The sequence below is a fragment of the Anastrepha ludens genome, chromosome 4 (genome assembly GCF_028408465.1).
Source record: "Anastrepha ludens isolate Willacy chromosome 4, idAnaLude1.1, whole genome shotgun sequence".
NCBI lineage: Eukaryota > Metazoa > Arthropoda > Insecta > Diptera > Tephritidae > Anastrepha > Anastrepha ludens.
The window spans coordinates 71,645,164-71,655,976 of record NC_071500.1 but is presented as its reverse complement, the minus strand read 5'-3'; the positions used below and the strand labels follow the sequence as shown (position 1 = coordinate 71,655,976).

The following is a 10,813-nucleotide window of genomic DNA, read 5'->3' as shown; positions in this document are numbered from 1 at the left end:
GTAGAAAATTTTAAAAGCGATAAAAGAAACATTTCTCCATCCTAATGTGCACATTTACCTGGAAGTTTATGTGATTGCGATGGGCCTGTGCGTCTGCAAATATGTGTATTTGTTGATTGTCCACTCAGGAGCTTGCTTACGATTCCCCTATACATTTCACATGCGACCCACAAAAATTGAAATGGTAAAAATATGGCGGATTCTGGATAGTAGGTTTTTCAGTCAGCCTATACATACATATGTCTGCATGTATGCAGCTGTAATGCTGTTTAGTGATGAGTGTTCAGTTAATAGAAGTACTTTGGAATGAGTCTCCTTTGTTGGGTGCTTCATAAGTGGCACGAGTTGTACAGAAAATGTACATAAACATCAACATGCGTGTAACTAAAGCATGCACCCTGCAAGGAAAAGCCAAACAAGTATGGAAACATTCTAGTTCAGATATTGGTATTTTATAGTCACTGTAGTATTCATCACTGGACGGTCCAGAGTGTCCTTTTTTTATGGAGGTGACACAAAGCATTGAAAGCCGAAAAGTGTGAGTCTTGCCTTTCGTCTCACCCACTTAAAACCCACCCCAGCTCCGCTTCCCTCCTGTGGGGCAACCGTGAGCCCTCTCAGCAAGTCAACAAGTCAACTGCAGTTATACGGATTTTTTCAAGGCTTTTGACAGGGTCTCTCATAAAATTATCTTCACCAGGATTTCACTCCATTTTCAACAGTGGGTTAAATCGTATTTATTCGGAAGCTGTTGTGTGGCGGTCTCCGTAGCCGAGTGCTTTGGTGCATGACTAGCATTCAGGGGTGAGTAGGTTCGTATCTCTGAGCATGAAAGAACAATAGGATAGAAACAGTTTTTTTTTCTAATAGCGGCCGCCCCTCGACATGAAAAAGCCCTTTATAAAAAACAAAAGAAACTTTCGAAGTCGGTTTGAAAAGGTCCCTCCATTTGTGGAACAACATCATGACGCACATCACAAAGAGGAGGGGGAGCTCGGCCAAGCAAATAACAGAACCAATAATCTTTTTTAATTTATTTTTATTGTAGTTGTGTGATCACAATTGATGGTATATCCTCTGAAAAATTAACTGCCTCCTTTGGAGAGCCTCAATGAAGTGTTTCAGATCCCTTACCCTTTGTGTTCTTTATCAACGACATTTGCCATTACTTCCCGTTGGCAAATTTTCTGCTATATGCTGACGGCTTAATAATATTTTCAGTTATAAATAACATAACTGACTTATGTAGACTTCAAGCAGGTATAGACAAATTTATTATGTGAGGTCAAAAATCACGACATTCTTTAAATATCAAAAGGTGCTATTATGCCACTTATTTGAATATCCCTATTGATTTTCATATTTTTTATACTATATCTGATATTATAATTAAATCTCTTAAAGAATCGAAAGTAATTTTTACTAGTGGTTTTTTATTTAATAGTCACATTATTTTCAACTTGTCAACATCACATTCTCAATTGTACGGAACCTAATACCCAGAAATTGCAGTTTACTGCATTCGTGCGATCCAGGTTGGAATATGCCGAGTTTAGTTGGGGCCATAACCCGAATTTTTAACTGACAGATTCGAAAGTGTGTAAAAGGTGTTTCTGAAATGTGTACCAAAATCATTAAATTTTTCTGATCCTATCTCAACTCATACATGCCGTTTGCTATTGAACAACTTGAAGCCTCTAGAAAGTAGAGCGATTCTTGCTGTCTCGTTTGTTTTCAATGTTATTAAGGGTGACATTGATTGCTTACATATTTTCGCTTCACAGTATTAATTTTCTTTTATCTCCAAGAATTAGGCGTAACACTCTTCTTTCCTATCTTAATAAGTTCAATATACATAAATTATGCTCGTAATACCCCTATTGAACTTACACTTCGAGCTTTTATTGAGGTCTCCAATTCTAATTTATCTTTTAGTTTAGTTAGACGTCAGTTCGTAGTTCATTTATACATATAATTTCTTTATTCTTTAGTTTTAGTACTCAATTTGAAATCATGTTTTCTTATTTTTCCTTAAATAAATAAATTAAAAAAAAAAACAAAATGAAAGCATAACAGTTCGTAATTGCCTAGAAAAATATCCATAGTAAAATAACTAATTTGTTTGGAAATTAGTTGATTCATTTTAAATAAGAAAGTTTCATACTGGTCCATAGACACATACAACAGGGTCGAACTCTACGAAGACTTAACTACAATGAATGAAAAGGTGGTACTGATGATCCATGCACTAATACACTATCATGAGTATTCTTTTTTTTAACCACATGACAAATACAGGGTGTAAGAGTTAAGTTTAGGTAGTGCTGGCTGATATGTAAAAAGTAAAAGGTCAACAACACACGTTGTTCCAAAGCGGTCCCCCATCCAAGTACTAGCTGCGTCCGACGCCGCTTAATTTTGGTGATCGGAGGAGAATCGAAGTTTTCAGCGTGGGATGGTCGTTGACAAAAATTAAATTTACTTTTGACACGTTTCACAATAAGGAGTCTGTTTTAGTATTCAGCAAAAGTCCAAAATCGATATAATAATGAAGTACAACATAGACTTTCACATAATATCAAAATAAATAAGGCATTTGGTTTTCGAATCTTTAATAATCTTTACCAGCGCCGATGAACAAAAATTCAATTACGAAAATCAATTCAATTGTATAAAAAAGGGTTTTTGTAAAAAAGAGGTATCGTAGAAAATGCACGCAGCAACCGGAGGCATAAATTATTTATCCGAAATTTAACTAACACTAATTACATTTTATTTCTTTATTAGTTTTTTTTAAATAATTTTTTTTTAGGATTTATTTGTAATGTAAATTTTAATCAATCTTTGAATATTTAATCAATTTTGAATATTTAATTTAAGGAAAAAAACAAACTCTGTGTACACTTTTAATTTGTAGTAGAATATTTAAAAATATTGACATAAATTGGACATTGTTTTTAATTTTCACTGGTCTAAAACTGTGTATTTTAGAAACGTACTGAACTAGATTTTTTTCAGCTAGTATGAACTGGTACTTTAACTGGTATTTTGGGCATTTCAAAGCGCATCGTCGGTTTAAAATGGCGTTTGCTAACATGGGAATAAGATAAAACACGAACTGGTTGGGCTGAAAAGTGAGAAGGTAGTATTCTAGTGCACAACTTGTATTTTTCCCTGCAGGGTAGGTATAAATGCAAGTGTACATGTATTCGGCTGGGCGTGCTCATGCAAAGTTTACATTTGAAAATAGAGAGGCAGAACCACGTTTACAGATGATTTACGGACAAAGAGAATGGAATGTGAAATAAACCCAAAGTAAAGATTTTTGCACTTTATAAATATTTCAAACCTCGAAATCTTTAAATACTTAAATTTAATTGCGTCCAATTAAATTTCTACCCAAAATTCTTTATTCCGCTATGCACCAAAAATAATTCAACGTTTAACAAAAACTCTTGTTTCGTTTCCACGATAGTCGGTTCCACGTACATGACTTTATATCCGACCAAGGACTATCACCTCAGCAGCATTCTCCGTACATCTATGGGGAATGTTTATGCCGCTACAACAACAACAACTGCTGTTATGCCGTCGTGAGACATCTGCTAGTGAACATCCTCAAGAAATGCATGAAATAGTGGAAAACAGTTGGGTGAGTTCTGACTGAATTTAAAGTAAAAATTATGTAAATATGAACGATCTGCCCCAAATATTCCCAAGATATGGCATCCTACGAGTTTATGAGTCGTTTCACCAAAATTTAAAATGAAATTAAGTGATAAGTGATAAAAGCCTTAAGGCTCTTGAAGCCATGAACGAAAATTATTGCACTGATGCTTATATAAAATGTTTAACAGAATTGAAAAATTGTTTAGCAAAAACATTTCGGATGTAGCGTTACTTTGAAAGCTATAAAATAAATTTTAATGCCTAATGTAAGTTGTGCATTTTATTCAGAAATTCTTTGCAGAATACTGACTGAATGTGATCAGTGATGTGAAACGAAATCCATTAGTTTTGCATGAGTTGAAGGCCTTATTTAGCATAGTTAGAATTATCTGATTTAGATCAAATATGCACTGGTTTGTTCGTTGCTTTACTATCATTTTAAAGTTATCGCAATCTCTCACAGAAACTCTCGTCCTTATTGACAAAAAGCTGCGATAGTAGATTTGGAGAAGCTTTCTTTAAACGAATTTTTCAACAGCAAAATCATTCACTATAGACAAGAACATATGTATATTAATTACTTGGTTTCAGATCCGGACAAAAAGGTGAGTACATAGAAGCCTGAAAACCAAGCTTGCGAACGCACTACCTCAATATACCTATAGTAGTTTGACTACAACTTCCCTTAATAAAGTTTGACTGCCGCGATTCAATCACGACCGCTTTCGCTTTAATCAAAGCGTGTAATCAAAAAACTGCCAATCATGGCGGTGACAATCGACAATTTCTATTAGACTTGTTTTAATTTACTTATGTATATAATATTTTTTATAAATTTACCTGATATCAATTGAAAACTGCATCAGTATATATATAATACAATACTATCAGAGGTTCTGGCTTTGTATATTTTTGTAATTAAACAATTTTTTTTTTTGTATTACGAGGGTTTCCTTTTACATTTTGCAACACCATCTGTTTTTCGATATCTTTTTCGAAAAGTTCGATTTTTTTAGCGTTAACTTACATACATACACCTAATCCCCTATCTACACGAATCTTTTTTTACACGAAAGGAAAAGTCTCCGAGACTTGGTAGGTTTTGCTCTCGCCGTTTTATAATTTATTTCTTATAATATATTTAATGAATTAAAATGTGTAAGTGCGAAATAAATTCTTAAGTGAACAACGAATTTTTTTTGCATGAATTTTTTTGGAACGTATCTATCGTGTAAAAGGAGATTAAGTGTATAATGTTTTCACTTACGAGCTTTATTTGTTTTTTTTAGTGATTTGAAAAATGTATAATTTTTCACCAAGACAATGCGATCCCTCACGCAAAAGAGTTTTAGGAGGTCATCCTCCTTACAGTCCTGATTTGGAATTTAATGATTTCTTTTATTCCCTATTCGTTTTTCAAAACCTAAAGAAGTTGTTGAAGCATTAAAACAGCTCTTTTTGGAGGTATCCATTTCAGTGACAAAAGTGCTTAAAAATTGGTTCAAGCGAAAGCAGAAGTACATATATTGACTTGCAAGAAAACATTTTTATTTATTTATTGAAGTAAAAATTGTTCAACAAAAAAAAAATTATCTTGCAGGCTAATGTAGATATTTTAACAGATAACAGAATAATAATCTTCATCAGTGAGAAAAAATGTAAAAAAAAACATACAAAATGAAATTGTTTATTAGGCATAATTAAAAAGTTGAATGTAATTAGTTTTAACTTTGTTTTAATGAAAGAATGTGTACAAAAAGCAAAGTCAATCCGAAAAAGATCTGTAAATAGTATTGAATTCGATCAGAGCTCTCATGGCGGGTGCATTCCTTGCATGCGGAGTTCTTATGAAGCCAGTATAAAAAAACTCTAAACAACAAAGCTCTTTAGAAGTGGTATTAAGATAGATTCGCTTAAGAAGGGAGAGACAATCCAAAACATCTTGAATAATCTCAAACACAAAAGATAAATACAAAATAGATCGCCCAGACTGCAGAGATTTCAAATTGATAAGCAGGCATCTAGAATAGAATGAGGGTATGGCGTCATGAAAACGAAGGGAATGTTGAGCAAAGCCAATGAAAACCTTTTGGATACGTCCAATTAAAGTTATGTGAAATGCATAATAAGGTCCCGAGATGAAAGATGCATATTTCATTTTAGGACAAACAAATGATAAGTAGAGAAATTTACTGTACTGTTGCGCCTTCCAAACGCTAATATAGCAGAAGATTTCTAAATCATCTTATCAATATGTCTAGCAGCGAATAAAGATACAGCGGCTACGATGGCTGGGTCATGTCGTCAATGTCGTCGTGAATGGATACAAACACTCAGGCTCTGAAAGTGTTCGATGCGGTACCAGTTGGCGGTAGCAGAAGGAGAGGAAGGCCTTCTCTGCGTTGGAAAGATGAGGTGGAGAAGTGCTTAGCTTCACTTGGTGTGTTCAACTGGCGCAGGAGAATAAAACGACTGGCGCGTTTTGTTAAACTCGACCAAAATCGCGTAAGCGGTTTTCGCCCCAGTTAAGAAGAAGAATGTGTTTAGTAAAAGTGAACTTTGCATCAAAAATAATTTCAAAGTAAAATATTTCATTGACCGTTCTCAGTCAACAATTAGAAGTAAAATAAGTGCTTTTGAAACGAGAAAAACCCTTGGCGAAAGTTATGTGGTAGCATTACGAAATATTTAAAAATATTTCATTGCAACCATCTCTTTTTGGAACATTTGTGAATTGAATGGAATTTTTATAATATGATATGTTTTAATGTCGTCAGCATGAAGTAAAAACTTGGCAAATCAAGGCAGTGTTTTTATGTCATTGAAAAACAAGACAAATGACAAAGAACCCAAAATATGTACTACCTTGTGGGGCTTCAACTGACACAATAAAAGAATATGATAGATGATTGCCCACAAGAAACACACATCTACGATTCAAGAGATATGACTGCACTCAATGGAGAAATACGGAATGGAAGCCAAGGATTGAATGCGAACCTTTGTCAAAAGTCTTAGAGAAATCCATATATAAACATTAACCTGGAAACCTTTTGGAAAAGCTGATATGAAATTTTCCGAGAAAACAGCCAAATTTGGGTGAAGAGATGAAGTCGTACTTGTTGGGACATATTAAGCCTTGGACTACAAAAAACATCTGATCTTTTACAATGCACTCAAACAACTTAGACGTTGTCAAAAGCTTGGAAATAGGTCTATAATTGCACACATAATTATTATTTCTGGTGTTATAAAAGCCAATATGCGTTTATCAATAAAATTTTTAAGCAGGAAAGTCGACAGACCATCGCCATCTGTTTAGGAAATGTTGTTTAGTTTAGCAATAACTTTGGCAATATCATCGACGATAATAAGAAAGAGCCAAAGTCAACAAAAAAATTCGCAGACGTAGGATTAAATTGAACTTCGAAAAACATTAAAGTCATTCTTATTATTATTTTTCTGTGTTTTCATTATTGGGCGCAAAATATAAAACGCAAGCTTCGTATGAATTGAAAGCCGCATCGGAATAATTATATTATATGTAGAGGTTTGGTTTTTGTATATTTTCATAAATTTTTTTTTAAATACAATTTAAAAACTATATTACTATAAGATTCTTCTTTATGAATAAATAGGTGATTTTTAAAATAAATTTATCTCAGAAATTATTTTATTTCATAGTGCGTTCATATGATTTCAGTTATTGAAGTTTTGCACACATTCAGTGAAGCCCAAAATGGCTTTAAAAATATTCAGAAATACCGACATCAAAAATCAGTACGTATACATACATACATACATACATGCATCAAGAAAGTATATATACCAGCATGGGAAATGATCCTTCTGCCTTTAAGGGGGTAGTATGGTTAATTCGGTGTAAAACAAGCATATTTTTCGAAATTTTTTTTGTCGACACAGTTGATTTATTCAAAATTTTAAAATTACTTCATTATAAAGTCATATTTAAAGAATATTGTGTGAAATTTTCATTGATTTTTATGAAGAAATGAGTTGGTGGCAGCGAATCTTCGCGGACGTCTCATAAAAAAGTTTTATTTTGCGGTGTCCCTCAGAACTCATTACTGGATCAACTAAAATCAAAAAACCAAATTGATTTCATCAGCTAATAAAGTTTCGCAGGTAACAACGTCGAATTTTTTTTTTTTTTTTTTTAAATTTGTTAAAGCGCTTTGAAGTCAAAACACCGATTTTTCATAAAAAAACTTGAAAACTTTGTTGTTTTAAAATATGACAAAATTTAAAAAAAAAAAAACTCGACGTCATTACCTCGTGAATAAAGTAAAGAAACAAAAAAACCAAATTTGAAAAGAATCGGTGCAGTAGATATGAATCTACAGTGGACACCGACCGTAAAAAAGGCAAGTGTGAGAAAAACGCGTTTAAAGATTTGTGAAGATTTTTACAGCGTGAAATCCGGTTGGAGAGGTAGATACTTAATCCTTTGTGTCTTTGTCAATTTTACTCTAATGCACTTCAAACTTTCACACAATAATCTTAAGATGTTATAGAATAATTTATAAAAAAAAAAAAAAAAAATGAAAAAAAAAAAATACCATACTACCCCCTTAACTTTCGAAGGCTTTTCTATAGAAATAGCACAAACATTTTCGCAAGGATGAGTACTCCTTCTTGCCAACGCGTTTTATTCACTTTTCTCCCAAGGAAATTTAGCCTTTCACCACAAACTGTAAAACATTATCATCTCTGTACGCCCACAACAAGTTGCAGATTGATGGGCTTACTCGTAGGAAATTGTACAGCTGGTGACTACAAAAAGAGCGCATGGAAGTAAAGAAGGTGGAACAACAGAAATGCCGTCTGCTCACAGGTCCGTCCTCTATAACTCTTGCTTTCCGCTATAATTCATCATCACTTCTCTCTCTCACTTAAAATTTTGTTTTGCAATTTTTGTTTGTAATTTATGTTTCATTTGCTAAATGGCCGAGTGGGAGTAAGGAAAACGAGTGAATGCAGTGCAACAGGAATATTCCTGGAAATCGTTCCGAAAAGTAGTATTGGAATATTTCAATTGGGAATTGCATTTTTTTCTTGCTTTTATTTTTTTCTTTATGTATTTAAATATTACCACACACATATTTGGTCCATATAACGATTGTATGTACCGGTAAAGTTATAAAGTAATCGAGGTAGATAAATGCATTAATTAGGTGGCGCAAAATGAACCATCCTATCGGAAGATTTATAGTTTTTGCAAATGACGTCGTTCGTCAGTTATATAATATTGGATACTTATGAAATAGAGCGCTGCCGTATACAAACAGACAACAATGGAGTGAGTAAATTGTTAAAATAAAGATTTCCATTACTCGAAATTATATTTTTTATTTAGTAAGCAAATTTTTCCAACAAACAATTTGGATGATTAATTTTGCGCCAAAGTGCTTAAAATAAGGAAAGGCTTTGTCTGTCCGTCTGTCTGTCTGTGTACACTCGATCAAAATACGACATATTTCAATGAAATTTGGTTGTCGCTTCTTAGCACATCAGTGCCAAAGACCTCAAGCCTGATTCGAGCGAAGGCCGGGCAGACGCACAGAAAATGGTCCTGCGTCTCATCCTCCTCTCCAAATGCTGGGTAGAGTGCACTGTCTGAAATGGATACCTTTTACATGCACTTCGTCCGTGGCCCGTCAGTCCCTTCTGCTTAATGACAGAAGGATCTGCGACAGTCGATCGGATATGACAGGTAACATCAGTTTTACCCATTTGCAGTATCTCTCAGCTTGCCAAGCTTGCTTGTGGGTTAAAGTAACTCGTTTGTTAACCATGGCTTTGATGGCTGCAGAAGGGAGAGGTAGAATGAGATCAACTCCTTTGGTCCGCAGCCCATGAGCCAGAGAACTCGTTACCGGCTAAAGCCACGTGCCCCGGAACCCATGTTAGCATCAAGATATTATATCTACCGACACAGCTCAATCTGGATTTACAGGACTCAATTACCCTTGAAGTGGTTGGAGGGCTATCTACGCCCAGCTTTGCTTTAGATCGAAAAAAAACTACTTCCACCCTATATATTAAGATCAAATTTCTGTGCGTCCATCTGATGATGCAAGTTGTAAACCTTAATGTCAATAAATATTTGTGACTCGGAAATTAAAAACCAGCTAAAATTAAATTTTACTAAGACATGTGCTGGTATATAAAGCTCGGTTCGGAATGAATTCAGTACTTCGTTGCTTCCATAATTTTGGCTAAATTTTCAAGGTATTCACTTGTTAATCAGTTAGATTTAAGAGTTTTTGTTATAGCAAATATGTTGATAATGCATTCAATTATTTGTATACGTGACCTTGCATTTTCAATAATTTATTTCTAGACAGAAGCGCAATTTTTGCAAATTTACTTAGTTATGCAGGTGCATATGTATGTATGAAACTTGAGCTACGCAATAATAGTCATGCACCAACTTGTTCGCCATAATTACCTGAAAAGATTGTATTTTCAAATAAAAAACCCATATAAATAAAACCCCAGAAAAATCATTCGTTTCTTACTTAAATCTACTTCAAGTTTCAAGCTTTGGTTGGTCTACTCAGTAGAAGTTTGAAGTTTTCAAATAAGGAGTTTGTAAAAAGACGCGCCTACATGCCTTTTAACAAAAAACATAAAAAGTTTTATTTGCCCGTTCCCCGGATATAGTGTGACGTTGTTTGTATACATTTAGTTTTGTTGTTGCTTAAGTTAATCGTATCTTAGTGTACTCAGAGAATGGCTTGACTAAAAAAAATATTAATGCCTTAGAGGAAATGCATTTCGTAAAAGGAGCTTGGACAAAGGTTCAAACGGAAATCATAAAAAACTGTTTCTAAAGGGTGGGCCTTGACAAAAATAGAAAAGTGTTAACTGAATTCGGGCCGGAAGATGACTTGCCACTAGCAGGGCTGGCATCGTTGTTTTAAGTTATAAAAAATCTTTGGGGATTGCAATTCAAATGTTGATGCATTCATTACAATAGATAAGAACACGTCGACCGAAATATGAAATATGCACTTTTGAAAAAATACGTACATATTTTTGTTTGAAAGATAAAATATCAATATTTTTTATTCAAATAAGAAATAATTTTCAATTAATTAAAACATTAAACAGTTCTAAA

The 10,813-nt window shown here is 33.9% G+C and overlaps 1 pseudogene; it reads right to left on the bottom strand.

Annotated features, from left to right (window-relative positions):
- Positions 1-2,348: 2,348 nt before the first annotated feature.
- LOC128862613 (5S ribosomal RNA) lies at positions 2,349-2,467 on the bottom strand (annotated as a pseudogene).
- Positions 2,468-10,813: the final 8,346 nt, after the last annotated feature.